Source organism: Asparagus officinalis, chromosome 4 (genome assembly GCF_001876935.1).
Source record: "Asparagus officinalis chromosome 4, Aspof.V1, whole genome shotgun sequence".
NCBI classification, from domain to species: Eukaryota; Viridiplantae; Streptophyta; class Magnoliopsida; order Asparagales; family Asparagaceae; genus Asparagus; species Asparagus officinalis.
Window position 1 is genome coordinate 69,265,305 of NC_033797.1, and position 15,985 is coordinate 69,281,289.

At 33.4% G+C, this 15,985-nt stretch overlaps 1 long non-coding RNA gene across 6 annotated transcripts; it reads left to right on the forward strand.

The window, feature by feature from the left end:
- Positions 1-8,812, forward strand: LOC109837670. Of its 6 annotated transcripts, XR_002246382.1 has the most exons (7): positions 1-250; positions 339-411; positions 5,097-6,552; positions 6,645-6,705; positions 6,913-7,367; positions 8,200-8,403; positions 8,486-8,812. It is a non-coding gene; the product is annotated as an uncharacterized LOC109837670 (long non-coding RNA). The 6 variants fall into 6 exon arrangements; XR_002246383.1 differs by having other exon boundaries at positions 5,097-7,066; positions 7,139-7,367; XR_002246380.1 differs by having other exon boundaries at positions 5,097-6,705.

A 15,985-nucleotide genomic window follows, 5' to 3' on the forward strand; every position in this document is an offset into this window, starting at 1 on the left:
GGTTTTCACTTTTTCTCCTGTTTCAGCCTCCTCCTTCAGATCTGACTCCAAAGACCGGCTCCTCTCTCCTCTCTCTCCTTCTTCAGATCTGCTCGGGTTTTCACTGTTCTCCCTCGAAGCTGGTCGTTCACTCGTCCCTCGAATCTCGTCGCCGACTCCTCCCTCGAAGCTCGTCATCCCTTGAAGCTCGTCGTCCCTCGAAGATCGTAGTTTACTCCTCCCTCGACTGTCCCTCTCGAGTCATCAAAATGTAAGTTGGTTGAAGCTTAAAGTCACCATTATTTTTGATTTTTAATTTATACTAATTGCTAAAGGTTACTTCTTTATGCCTTTTACAGATAATTTTGCACGAGATCTGATCTCATCCCTTGCGGATCTGTAATTTCAATCGGCTTCATTTAATCGTCAGAGGTGAACTCTCATCTTTCTTTACTACCTAATAATCCGGCTCAATGTTTTTCTCTGTGGCAAGTGACGTAAATCATTAGTGATACCATTAGTTATCAATGATGCTCTGATGGTCATTTGATTTGCTCGACCTTAACAATAGGAGTCATTAGTATGCTTAAGTGACTGGGCAGTTAGGCAAGTGACATAAATCATTGTGTGCTACTAGTATCTTTAGAAGTTCTGAACTTGAGAGAAGTTGTGTGCTTTGTATGATAAATAAAGCTACAACTTTGTCCTCAGATAACAAATATCATATTGATGAATGTGGATTTCGTGATTGGGCGGTTAGGTGCGCTTCAACTGAGTATTCCTTAAGAAAGTAATCGTATAAGCTGAAGGTACAATCGAAGTAAGCATTGGGATCTCTTTTTGAAGATGTATCACCAAAGAAGAAGCACCTGAAAGGAAAATAAGAAATCTCAATGACAAAGAAACAGATGGGACTGAATGAAAATCGAAGAGACATTTATGAATTACTTATTAAAGATGTCACCCTGTAAAAATAAACTCAACTAATGGAGATCAGCTTCCACATAAAATCCATAAATTATGTCCTATGATAAAAAAGAACTTATAACCAGAGACAATGTCATTTGGGAAAGATTTGGAGCAAAAAACTCTCATTGGAACTTGATGTTTAGGTATCCATTATTAGGGACCACTTTGTTAAAATTGGTCAACATCATTTAATGTTAAAAATCGTTCATGACCTATGATTTTATGATGGGAAATCAAGATATTTGGGTCTTGCTTTAGTGTGAAATTAAGTATTTTTATTCTGTTTTGATTTTTATGCAATTGAAAACGATTTTTTCATAACATGATGCATGTTGATTTATGTACTATTCGAGTCGAATTCGAATAGTAATGTGATACTGACCTACTGGGTAAGTTGGTAACTTGGTAATTTCTATGTTGTTGTAGATTCCAAATATATTGATTTTCGAATAATCGACTAATAGATATCGAATAGTTGATGAATAACTTGATATCAAAACCATGAAATATTGTTGATCGAATGTTCGCGAATAGTTACCGAACACGTACACAACTAAATGAAGTGAATTCGAATTCTGAATATTATTCGAGTCGTATTCGAACACGAATAGTGCTATTTGAGCCGAATTCGAATAAGACGCTATTTGTTCAGATTCGATTCATTTCCACCCCTAGTAACATTTTATATCGGTATCAGAGTTCACGTGTCTCGGGCCCCACGAAATGAATTCTTTGTTATCTCACTTTTTCCCAAGTCAAATCAACGGTAACTTTCTTTTACTGCCTAGGGCCCAATACATCCTGAAGAGTGGATTTGATTTTTTGGATCTATTAACTTAGATGCACACGGCCGAATAACCTCGAGCCTAGTCCTCGTTATGGGGGTATTTAGGCTCACTGATTTTATTCATTATTGTAAATGAACCCACAGTCCCATATAAGACTCGTATGAGAGTGAAATATCAGAAATTACGAAAGAAAAATGGTGCATTTAGCATTTATATATTTTTCTTGATATAATTAGCATGTACGTTATGTATAAAGAAAATATGTTTTAATATTATGAAATTGTTTTCATTTCACAATATATATAAATAAAAATAGTTGGTGAGAAAAATAATTTATTTAGAAAAATTGATTAATAATAGACACAATTTTAATTGCAATTTGCATGTTCAAAATTATTTTCACAGAAAAACTAGATAGCCAACATACATTTGAGCATGATACAATGCTAGCATATGATAAAATAACTGATAAATTCACAAATTAGAAATGGCACTTAGGGTTATTGCTTTCTTTGGCTACCATAATGGACTTGTAGTAGATAATAGATACCATTCTATTTCCTAGCAAGTTTGTAGCAAGACTCTTAATAATTAAATCCTTTTGGTTAATTTGATCTTATACTTTCGTTACTAGATAGAAACTTAAGTAATTTATACGTGGTCAGTTACTAAGTGCTGAAATTAAGTCAAAGAGCTAATATTTCATGCAATTCAAAATTGTCGAGCTTATTGTTGAATGTTAACAGGATAAGTTCTTAACCTCGTAGTTAGTTAATATGAAATGGACTAAACGCACCTCTTAACTTGATTTCATTGTTATGAATAAATTAGATCTAAACTTAACCCTTCATCTCTGTAAAAATTACATATTATAAAATAATAATCCGTTGCGCGCTGTGTGTGACAGCCTCCTCGAGCTTCACAAAATGTTTCTTTCACGCTTCGTCCAAAGCCTCACGACATTAAAAATGCTTTAAACTTTTGAGCTCATATAGCCTCGGGCCCAGCCTTCCATCAACTCAATCCCAAGTCACTTCTTTTTTACTTTATGAACAGTCACTTTTTTGCCAATTCATTATGAATAGTCACTTCTTTGCCAATAGTCACTTCCTTGCCAATTCATTAATGTGTGAGCGGGTGCGTTGCATTTGTGGTTTTAATTTTTGGATCCTGCCTATTTCATTCCCCCAAAATTAGGGGTGTTTGTTTCAACATTTTTTTGGGATATGGGGTGGATTACAAATTCTAGGATGAAAATGTAGGGTTTTTTGAGTTTATGGATTTCATAACCTTTGTTTGATTCAAAATAAATTTGGGGATATTGAATACCCAAATAATAAAAAACTAATATATTATAGCATTTGTGAAATCCCCCCTTTAAAAGAGGATTTATGCAAGATTCAAATTCTAAAATTTGTAATGTTCCAATTTGAGTTTGAAACAAACAAAATACAAATAATAGGATTACATATCCCAAAATATTAATGAAATAAATAACATTTTAGAAATCCAAACCCATGTCTTGGCTCATGTTGTCTCGAGCTAACCGTAGTTACGTTTTTTTTGCTAGTTGCATTCAGCTGGTTCGATTAGAGATTTCGGATTGGATATCAACCCAAAAATCCTAAGCCCGGTCCACAATTAGAGACCTCTTAAATTGGGTATTTAAAGATATAGCCTACTGCATTACCTTATTTGCTTTTCTTTTCTCCTCCCGTCTATGTCTACGTCTGTGCGTTCTTCAACTTTGCCTTCTGCCCCCTCTCCATACTTTCTCTTCATCCCTTCATTATCTACCGTCATTCTCTGTTTGTTGGTTTCATTTTTTGCAATCTTTGCCATGGGTTTGCGTTACTATGTCTGTCTTAGCAAAATTAAAATTTTAAGCAAAATTAATCTCTACATTTTTGTACAACTGTGTAAATTATAAATGATCAATATCATTCTTTTGATGCTTAAAAATTTTAGATGTTATCAAGCTCTACTATAACTTTTTTTAAAGTTTACCTCTTTATTTCCTATACTATTTTTGAAATAACTAAAGCAATATTGTTTTCAGCGAGCATCTAGAAAAAGAAAACTTCTATGTATATTTTAGTACATTCTTTTTTCTTCTTTAAAAAATCAATTTAATTTAACATCATTGTGTTTCCAAATTATTTTACATCATTTTTTTAAAGATCTGACCATAAGTGTACATTATTTGCATTCCTATTAACAGCCCAAAAATAATTAATCTTTTTAAATTTTTTTAACAATATTATTTTTTAAAAATTTCCCCTGCATATGTTACAAAAATAAGGCCAAGAGTTTTTGAACCCAAACAAACCCCGAAGAAACCTACGTCCCAAAGAAAAGTCACTCAGCCCGAAGAAACCTACGGCCTAAAGAAAATTCGCCCATTGTACAAACCCGCAACTTAATCTATTCAGTGGATTTATCAAAACCCTTGCTTAAAATCTTTCAAATTTCTCATAAGAAATGAGCGAGAATCAAAATCTAGAGCCTCTTCAAATAATCTTGGCCTCTAAGAGTTCGAATCCCACGACAATGGATAATATGTAAGTTTTTTTTATCTAGAACCCTAGATTTATTCAGAACCCTCGATTTATGCATTCATAATTTCGTAAGGTGTTTTGTTTACAGCGTACAATCCCATGGAGTTAGGGTTTTGGGTTCGAATATGCATTAGGTTTATGAATTTCATAGTATCTCTTTAAGATTTTGTGATCCTTTGTAACATGCTTACGGTAACTTTATGGTTTCGTGGTTTTCTTGTGTTTTTCTGTGATTTCCTTGCATTTCCATTTAGTTAGAATGTTAATAACCCTTATGGAATAATATTTCAAGATGTTTGAATTGTATTTTCATTATGTTTTTTTCAGTTGAATTGCTTATTTTCTTTAGGATTTTGTGATCCTTTAGAAAAGGAAAAACCTTAATGGATTTCTGTTACGATCGTTGAGTATGTGTAATTTGGGTTTGATAATGAAAATATTTGTCAATTCTCCTGTTTAAATCACTAAGGTTGTTCATCTGAACTTTGTCTGAGTTAAATTATATTAAGTTGGAAGTTCTATGTTCATGATTGTGTACTTCTTATAATGCTTGAAGTAGAGTAATACAATTGGCTAATTGGATTTGCTATTTGTTTTATCATTTTGGACTGTTGAGATAGAAGATATAAACTGTCTTTTCTTGTAATATGTTATCGTACTTCACTATCTTGTTGTGTTTTAATTCAATTGCTAAGTAATTTTATTACTTGGTTTAGGAAATGTTTACTGTTGTTTACTTAAGCTAATTTCTAACATGTTTAGTAAAAATGCATATTAATACATTTAATTATTTTTATGTCAGAGTTGAAGAAACTAATACGAGAAGGTGTGCGGTTTTGTAATGTAAAATGTCTATTGAGCTGCCCTTTTATTGGTAAATTCTTTCCAGATCTAGCAAAAGATCCGCACACCATGAAGATTTTAAGTTCTATGAAGAAAGTTAATGGTCCACTTGCTGTTGAAGTAAATTATGCTATTACTTGAAAACTGATGAAAGAGCTAACTTTGTTGAATCATTTAATTGACTTGCTGAAAAGTGGGCCCACCATCCCATGGAGGGGCATGTTTTGAGTTTAAGAAAGTTGAAGATGAATATTCAAAGCTGCAATTTGAGCATAATTGACATACAAACTAATAACTTGCTCAAAATGGGTGGAGAAATAATCCATTCTCAAAAGTTCAATCAAATATCCAATGCTGTTGTACTTTATGAACTCCTTAAAAAACTCTTTTAAACATGTGATTGCAAGTTGACTTTCCACAAATGTTTCCACCAACAAAGGCTTCAGCAAAGCTTCTATAGTAAGTCTTGAAAGCTTCTTAGAAAAAGAAATGGCTGCAAAAACAACAAATCTAGTTCGATCCAGCTCTCCAAACAAACCAAGTGCTTCCTGAAAATTTAGGACAAATGCATCCAAGGAATCTCCCATGGATGGCCACTTTCTAATCATCCTTTGAAGAAACAGCACCATGTTCAAAATAGATGTGGTTTTAGTATCACAACCTAAAACAAAAAAAAGAATGTTCCAAAGGGCCCGAGCTGGTATTGCATCCCAAAAACAAAACCTGTAAAAAAACATAAAGTTGTAACAACACTGTATAAACCTAGCTATACTTCAGAGATTTTGCCGTTAAGAGGCAATACTTTGCAATTTACCTCAATAAAAGTATCACCATTGTCAGCAAGAGGACGTAGACCAGTCTCGAGGTCAATAACTACATCATTCTACACATAAATAAGCAAATATATATAAATTATAACACAACAAGTAACAAGGCTTTAAAAGACATTGCACTATGATCTACAAATAAAAAAGAGCATTTCATATTAAGTACCAAATTCCCTTTATTACGAACAAATAATTGCACCAAATCAACAACATATTTAGTGTCATCAAACGAGCGACGCACGCACACACACATCAAATGAGCAATTATCGAGAAACCTTAATTATGAAATGTGTGTGCACGCGCGTTTATATTCTGATGTGTGTGTGTGCGCGCGCACGTCGCTCGTTTGATGAGACCAAATATGTTGTTGATTTTGTGCAATTATTTGTTCGTAATAAAGAGAATTTGGTACTTAATATGAAATGCTCTTTTTTATTTGTAGATCATAGTGCAATGTCTTTTAAAGCATTGTTACTTGTTGTGTTATAATTTATAAATATTTGCTTATTTATGTTTAGGATGATGTGGCTATTGATCACGAGACTGGTCTACTTCCTCTTGCTGACAATGGTGATACTTTTATTGAGGTAAATTGCAAAGAATTGCCTCTTAACGGAAAAATCTTTGAAGTATAGCTAGGTTTATACAGTGTTGTTACAACTTTATGTTTTTCTTACAGGTTTTGTTTTTGGGATGCAATACCAGCCCGGGCCCTTTGGAACATTCTTTTTTTGTTTTAGGTTGTGATCCTAAAAGCACATCTATTTTGAATATGGTGCTGTTTCTTCAAAGGATGATTAGAAAGTGGTCATCCTTGGAAGATTCCTTGGACGCATTTGTCCTAAATTTTCAGGAAGCACTTGGTTTGTTTGGAGAGCTGGATCGAACTAGATTTGCTATTTTTGCAGCCATTTCTTTTTCTAAGAAGCTTTCATGACTTACTATAGGAGCTTTGTTGAAGCCTTTGTTGGTGGAAACGTTTGTGGAAAGTCAACTTGCAATCACATTTTCGAAAGAGTTTTTTAAGGAGTTTATGAAGTACAATAGCATTGGATATTTGATTGAACTTTTGAGAATGAATTATTTCTTCACCCATTTTGAGTAAGTTCTTAGTTCGTATGCAATTGGCTTTATGGTTGTCACTTTTGCTCCTCATGTTTTGTAGTTCTTCAGCAATGTTGAATATGAAGATCTGGTCACCCAGATGAGGCTTTGTCTTTTGAAGGACGAGTTATTGAAGCTGCAACCAACTGAACTTTCTACCAAGTTGGCTGAGGTGAGAGAGATGGTTCAGCCACACCCAGTGAGCTAGGTTCTTCCATTTATAGTTGAAGTAATTCTTTGTCCGGAGGAGCTGTCTTCACTTGCTGTCGATAAGCGGGAAAAGTTTGTCAATACCAAGGTACTAAAGATAATTCGTACTTTTTTTATGAGTCAATATGGATGATTTTATTTCATTCACTAGTTGAATGTTATAGTAGTTAAATCAGAGTTTCATAAGAATTAAGTTACATCAAAATAAGAATAATTACTAATTTTCTAACTATTTATTGCTGTCGTAATCCAATTTGCCATTAAGGATAACCGTAAAAATTGCATTCTTTATACCTCTCTTAACAACAATATGGTCTCTTGTTTGTTTAAGTAATTATCTTGGAACTCCTTTTACATCAAAGATATTAAAGAGTTAACGTTATAACTTTGCCTTAGATCTCTTACCTGATCTGATTAGGAACTCCAATAACGTAGTTCCAACGACATGATTTCCAACTAAAATTAGCCATTCCTTCACTGCATTCCATGCTTGCATAGAGTATGGACACTATAGTATGTACACTGGTTCTCTTAAAAATCTTGAGAATATAAAACATGAGTTTGAAGATAGTATTTCCATAATGGAAAGTTTGTCTTAAAGTGAGCTATATAGATTGGATGGCCCACGGTAGGACAACATTTGGGAAATGAAAGCGAATCCCACAATATGATGCAATCTAACAATAGTATTTCAAGACTGAGGATACTTTGGCATGTAAAATGGAGAGTGAAGATTATACCTTTCGCAGCAAGCCTTAGTCTTAGCAATAATGACATTTGATTCTTCAAAATGGCAAACATCATATTTTCTTCAGTTTAAATAACTGTTTTTATAATTGAGAATCATTACTTTTAGATTGTACTTCCCATTTATTACTCTGCAAATGGGAGCCATGTATCCTGACAGTTTGTACTTGCAGGTAAAAGCTTCTACTTAGAGACAGTTTGTGATGATGAAGAAGCTTTTCAGCTAGAACTTATTAAATCCGTTCAAAACTTTTGCCTTCAGATAAACTTTGAATCATGCTTTTTCTTATGATTCTTGAAACTTTGAATCAACAAGGTATTCTTGCTGCAAAAGTTATTATAAGCTGGTTTGACTTGCAAAGCGGAGATTTGGCGATGTAAGTTGTTTTAGATTCTGCTTGTTCCTAATGATATTTACTTGGAAGTCTGATCCTTCAATTTCTACATGTATTTCGGCAGGGTGGGATGTGTGGATGCAATGCGAAGCTTTATCAATTGTCTTCAGGCAATTGGAGAGCATTGTTTATACTGTTTGAAATTGTGATAATACTGCTGTTTTTTAGTAGTGGCAGTTTTGCTCACTCTTTGATCTTTGTGTGGTGAAGTGCACCTTGCAGTGATTACATTGGCATATACTGTGGTACTCTTATGAAACAGGCTTATACTGTTACACTCTATTCTGTTATGATGTCCAACAATGTTATGGAGTCTGTCGATACCAATTTGATTTGAGTTTTATGTTTTAAGGTGGATGTGTTAACAATTTTACTTTTAACTGTTTGAATCTGTGATGATGCTTCTGTCTTTTATCCCTGGCAATGGTCATTATTCCTTTTAGTGTTAATCATTTGGTGAGGAAGTTGTTCCTTGCTGTTAGAAAGTTGGTATACGTACTTGTGCAATTGCGGTAGTGATACAAAATGGGGGGGGGTTGATTTTAAAGTTTCAATGCGAATTCGATGTTGATTATGTTGTAAGCTGTTTGAGTTTTTGATGATGCTGCGAGTAGTGGCGGTGGTGATCGTCTTTTTCTGTCACTGTGTATTGAGAATGGTCCTTGCAGGTTACCGTCGGCATATACTATCAGTGGGCATGCTGCTTAGGAAAAATTCAATTAGAACAGATTATTTATGATATGCAACGATGAGAATTCAAATCCAGCAGCCTGTATGTTTTGCATCTCTGGCTGATATTCAATAGTAGGCTCGGTGCAATGATGAAGGATATAAGATTTTATAAATTTTGCTGCGTTCTGCCACTACACTAATACAGTATAGTAACATGTGACTGTCCATCTTCATTCAGCACAGTTTGGAGCAAAGACAAAGTCAAACTGCATATGCATAGAGAAACACTGGAGAAGAAAAAAACTGCGAGCGCAGAGGAAAAATCAACAAATGAGAAAGCCTTTCTGTTAAAAAAGAATGATAACAGAATTCCTGTACGGAAACTCAGTCCAACCTATTATGTTTCCATTCATTTTATAAACATGAAACATGGACGTCTTTAGGGGGGGGGAAAAAAAGTCTCTCCAAGTTGTTTGCAAGTTCTGAAACTCTCAGCACCGGTAATAAGTCACCTACTGATTTGACCAACTATTTTTGGTAGACAGTTTTCTCTACCAAAAGTGGATCTTTGGGAGCATTAACTGTTGTGATCTTGTTAAAAGCCTTGAAGAACATCAACAACTGCTAGTGGAAACCCTATTCCGCAAATAATTTTCCTTTATAACATGCAACATCTCAAAATTTGATCGGTTCCCTGCTCTCTATGTCGATCCATTTATTATCCCCAACTCAGCAGATTGCTAGTTTCCGTTGACCTTATAATACAATAGACAGAAATAGCAAAACATGCTTGGTTTTGAACTGGTGCTCTGGGGCTCTCTGTCGGAATGACTTTTTGCATGTAGATTGATCGGTATATAAAACATTGACTGTAACTTATGGCTAGATGTTGTGGAAGCTTCAATTTCGTCTTTGAGTATGGATTAAGAAGCTCAATCTTCAATTTGTCATCCAAGGTCACCAACTAACCATTAGAAGCTCCACAAATCCGTCGACCATTAAGTTCAAGGAGATTAATGCTATGTAAGAAATTTGCGGAGAAACCACAGAAATTTCTAGTGTGGGTTTTTTTACTTGATAGGGAGCATAGGGTGTGGTGGTTGTCATGTACATGGACAGAAGTATGTAAGTTCAGATCACGATGAAGACTAAACTTTTAAGCAATTAGCATCCAAATATCTTGTGGAAGATTGGTCCAGTCACCCATTATTGATCGTGAGTATTATACATGTTTAGTTTTTTTACTCAGAAATCCAAAAAACCAGACATCTTACTGTGCAATTTAGTAGTAAGAAATCAAAAGATGAAAAATGGCTTCGGAAACTTAGTTCTTAAAGCTTCTTTATTGAAAGTTTCTAGTAGTGAGGATTCAAATGTTTTACTTCTATGATTTGACTAAGCCAAAGCATGCTTGCGTGAATGAGCTCCGGGGTTGTAATTTTCAAAATTTGTTTCATAAGCTTGATGTACGGATCTCCTTTCATTGCAAGTCCTGCATTATTTTGGTGCAGGGTCGTGGTTCTTTGGAGTTGCCTGTGATTATTTTGGTGCAGGGTCTGATTCAGATGGAATGGTGATTGTACGAAAACGAGCATAGACCACTTGAAATTTGAAAATATTCGTTAATAATGAGCAAAGTTGACCCGCGCGTTGCTGCAGTATTTGTTTGATGAAATCGAAAATTAATGGTTAAGTATTTTGTGTAGAAAATTCTTTTTTAATTTGTGGATAAAAATATTTTCAAGAGTTGCAATATATGTAAATTAGTGTGAATGAACAAAAAAAATGTTTAAACATTTGGTTAAAAAAAGTTTAGCTTGTCAACAAAAATATTTTCAAGTTTTGTATCGTAGATAGACTAGTGCAAATTTTTTTTTGAAACATAATGGTTTAAGCATTAGGACAATTCTAATGGCTTTGAGTCTGAACCAAAAGTTGAGGAGAAGTATATTGTCTTTATTTTGTTTGATAATGAAACTATAGGTACATGATAGCTTGTGGCTTTTAAATTTGATTTTTTTTTTCCGGCGAGGGACCTTTAAAAAGTTGGAACGTATGATTACTTGGCTTTGGGAAGAAGGTGGAATAGTTCGAAACTATGATGATACTTTCCCAATAGAACTTCATGTTTAGGTCTCAGAGAGTGCTGATATTTCTGCCTGTTATGTAATATTTAGGACCGTACGTAGTATTTTGGGGAAGCATAATAACTAAAACTACGGTGGCAGTATAAAAATCCTTGTTTCCAATGTAACTTTTAGTACCGACGGTGCTTTGCACAAGTAATATAACTACAACTATGGTGGAAAGAATAATGAACCTTTGTTTCCAATGTGAAATAGCTCGGTATGTGATCTGAATGATTCTGTTAGATGCCTGCTTTTCTATCAGTGTTTTGTTTGTGGCTGGAATGAATCTTTTGAAAGTGTTAAAAAAAAATTATTGGCCGACATGATACTTCTTCTTTTTACCCCCTCCAACTGATATTGCAAGGGAAGTAGTCCCTTTTGCATCTACAGTCAAGTTGCTTAACTGATCAAATTTGCATGTATATACTTGTGTGACTATAATTGTTAGTTTTCTAAAGGTAGCACTTTTCGTCATTTATTGGGCGATATGGTTTTTTATTATTGTTTGTTATGATAATTCATTTCGATTTATCTCAACGACCTTGTAAGGGAAGTTGTCCCTTTAGTGACTGGTCGTATTGGTGAGTTGATCAAATTGGCAAATATGATATCATATCACATCATATTATACTATTTATAAAAGTAGTGAGTTTGGGAAAAAAAAAATTCTTTAGTCAATATTACCCTAACCTTTTTAGATACAAGATTTGACATGAAACTTGATTAAACAACAATTATGGAAAAGTTTTTTGAATCACAATTAAAAAAATAGTTGGTATATCTTATCAGATTTTATAAAATATGTTTCATCTAATTGCAATATCAATTAGAGATATTATGAAATTCAACTACGAATGTGAGTTTTAGAAAGACTTTTTCTAGCTAATATTACCCTTAACCCTTTTAGAGATTATATTCTAATATATTCTAATTTTATTCTAAGTAAAAATATATATTCAAATATTTTACAGATAAAATTGTTAACCAAAATTCGACATGAAAAATGATCAAACAAAGGTTAAGGAAAAATCTTTTGATCACAATTAGAAAGATAGTTGGTATATCTTGTTGGATTTTATACGATATCTATTTAATTATAACATCAATTAGAGATATCATGAAATTTAATGGCCATATGCTATCCTCATTTATATAATAAAAAGAATGCTCTTTGGGGCTGTTTGGTTCGTTTCCTTGATATAGAGAAATGCAATTCCATGTAAAAAAACACAAGTCTTGAGTTTTCCAAACTTTTTCAAGAAATAGATTGTTTTGCTTTGGTTCGCACATAAAAAATGGTGGGAAACCAATGTATTTATTTTTCTTGTGTTTGGTTCGCATAGAAAAAAATGAAAACTTTTGTAAACAAAGCAAAGAAGGAAAAAAATCTGACGTGGCAGAGTTTTCATCAATTTCACTTGGTTGGGGAAGGAAATCGGAGAGGGAAAAAAAATCTTAGTTGGCAGCGATTTCAGCAGAGTTTTCCCTCTTCCATTCGAGCGAACCAAAGCGGCACAAAGAAATGGATGGAAACAAAAAAGCTAACGTGGAGGGCTAAAAATCTGACGTGGAGGGGTTTTCTGAGTTTTCTACCCCTTATAATAGCGAACCAAACAACCCCTTTACATCAAAACCACCTTTACTTTTATCAAAATTGATACTTACCACCTTTAATTTTTTTGATGTAAACTTCATTTACTTGCTAACATGTTTACAATGTAACACCTAATCCAAATTTTAGCCTAAAAATACATGAAATGGCCATTTTACCTTCATCATTTTCTTATTTTTTTCATCTCCTTCCTCACAAACCTTAACCCTAACCCTAGCATCCTCATCCTCCTCTTCTCCTTGTCTTCCCTCTCCCTCTTCCCTCAACTCCCTTCCCCCTCTCTCTCGTCCTCCCTCTTCCTCCTCGACCTCCCACTCACCCATTCCTTCCCAAGCGGGAACTAGGCTTACATTTAGGGTTTGGGGGAGGAGGCAGCCATGTGTTAAGGTTAGGATTTTGGGGAAGGTGGCAGCCATAGGTTAGGTTTAGGGTTTTAAGCGAGGTGGCGGCCATAGGTTAGGGTTATAGTTAGGGTTTGCAGAAGAGGAGGATGGGGGAGGCTAGGGTTAGGGCTAGGGTTTGGAAAAAAGAAGATGAGGGTAAAATGTGACATTGCAAATATGTTAGCAAGTAAATGTGGTTTATATTAGAAAAAACTTTAAAGGTGCTGAGTATCAATTTGGGTAAAAGTAAAGATGGTTTTCAAATTTCTCGTATGTTCCTTAATCATATTAGAAGATGACATGTTCCTAAAAATTCTCATTAAATGAAAGCTATTCATATTCGTAATTTAGAAATTTCTTTCCATTAAAAAAGGTAGAAATTTCTAATAATCACATCTCTATTTATTCTAAATAAATTATAACTAGCTATATTTAAAAGATCCAAAAAAATGTTATGTGTCCCTCCTTAATAATTTTAAAAAGAAAATTTTTAAAAAAATCCCATAATTTTAGTATTGAGCGCTAAAAAAATATTTTATTTTTTGTACTTAACCTCTATAATGGCATTATCCCAAAAATTTGTACCGACAAAATTAACCCTTAAGACCAATATATTCCCCACAAATCATTCATATTTGCAAGTTAATCCATAAATTTATAATAACTTCAAATATACAAAAAATTACAAATAGCTACCTAAAAATCTAAAATTACAAATTACACATAGAAAATTCAAAAACTAAAAATAACCTCTTTTAAATTCCTAAATATAACAGAAAATCTCTTGACCAATCGTGATATTACAAACCCTTAAAAAAAGTTACATATAGTCCCCTAAAAATTACAAAATAAAACCGTAAAAATCTAACAATGGTAAAAGATTATTAAAAATATAAAATTGTAAATGACACCCCAAAAATTCAAAAATTACAAGTAGTATCTTAAAAAATATATAAAACTTACAAACAACCTCCTTTAAAATTTAAAAATTACAAGCAATCCACTGAAAATTAAAAATTTCAAAAAAAAAAAAAAACACATTAAAAAAATGAAAAACTACAAAAAAACATGTAAAAAGTAAAAAAAAAAAATGAAAATTAGCACTCTAAAATTTAAAACTACAAGCATTCCCCTAATATATGGAAAATTATAAACATACCATTTAAATTAGAAAATTGTAACGAACCACTAAAATTATTTTTAATAAAAACCAAAAATTTAAAAAGTACAAACAACCCTGCAAAATGTTAGTAAATTAGAAACAAACGGCTTTACAATCCCAAAATTACATTTAAGCACTTGAAAATTCAAATAATTATAAATAAATCTCTAAATTTTGAAAATTGTAGACATATGTTATTTGGGGTTTATTGTCAACAATAGTTGGGGTTAAGTGACAAGGATAAAGCCTACTAGTGTTTCAAAATTTATTAAGGTGTATTTCGGTCATTGACTACATGAACTAATGATATTAATTTTGATGATTTCAGGCTAAAAATTATTGGGAGTTTAGTGAGAGTTTGAAGACACCGGGGATTTAGTACCAAACACCAAGCGAGTTTAGTAAAATCTACCCATATTTTAATTTCGGATTTTTTATGGGTACTCCAGAAATGTGGATATTTTTAAATAATAATTATAAATTTTCCTCCAAAATCGTTTATTCCCTTGACCTTATTCATTGATGTAACCTTAGGTAAAAAAGAAAATAGATCTCCAAGTGCACCCATCAGCATAACACTTTTATAATTTAGCTAAAAATGGACAACCTTTTTGAAAGAAATTATATCTCTTTTTCTTAATCAAATTTTCCCAAGTTTAATTACTAATATGGTTTCATGGATTGTCTTCAATTGGTTGATATATAGTATTAGAAAACTACCCTTGAGTATAGTGATTATCAGAAACTCCCAATTAACTTTTAAATTTTATCAAAAAACCCCCTCTAAGTATGAAAATTTTATTGAAAACCCCCTAAATTCATCTTTGAGTGACGTTTCTGTTGGGGAAAACCCGTGTCGAGAAACCAAACCAACCGCCGATCAAAGAAGGCAAAATCCAACCAAAATCAATGCACAAACTCAAAACACCAATTTTAACGTTGTTCGGCAATTGCCTACATCCACGGGGCAAGAAGGGGATGTGATTTTCATTAATAGAGAAGAAGAGTACAAATTGAGATTACAAATCACTCGAAGGAACAAACTAATTTCGCACAAAGCTCTTAATCTCTCCAAATAAACCCTAATCAAATAGCTCAGAAAATACCTCTTTTCTGTGCTCTAAATATCCCAAACTCTAGCCTTAAGAAACCATAGAACGTGTATTGGTATTTATACAAACACCAAAACCCAATAAGAAAAAGAAAACACAAAACAGGCCCTGACCCGATTGGCGGTCGACCGCCCAAAGCTTGCGGTTGACCGCGATCCAGCGACAGAGACCAAATTCGCCTACAGGGTCTCACGGCCGACCGCGGCGGTCGATCGCGGCAAATCCAGACTCCTATGTGAGACCCTAGAGGGGGGTGATTAGGGTCTTATGCTAATCTAATCCGATTTAAATACCAATTAAAATTACTTAATGAGTTATCCTAGCAAGTATGAAAATACCACAAGATAAATGAGCTAGGATAAACAATGTAAACAATAAGATATATCATATATGATGAAATATATATATATATATATATATATATGCAAGGATATATAAACTGACACAAGGGTAAACAATATGAACTAGATAGTGGATGATATAGATAATGAGCT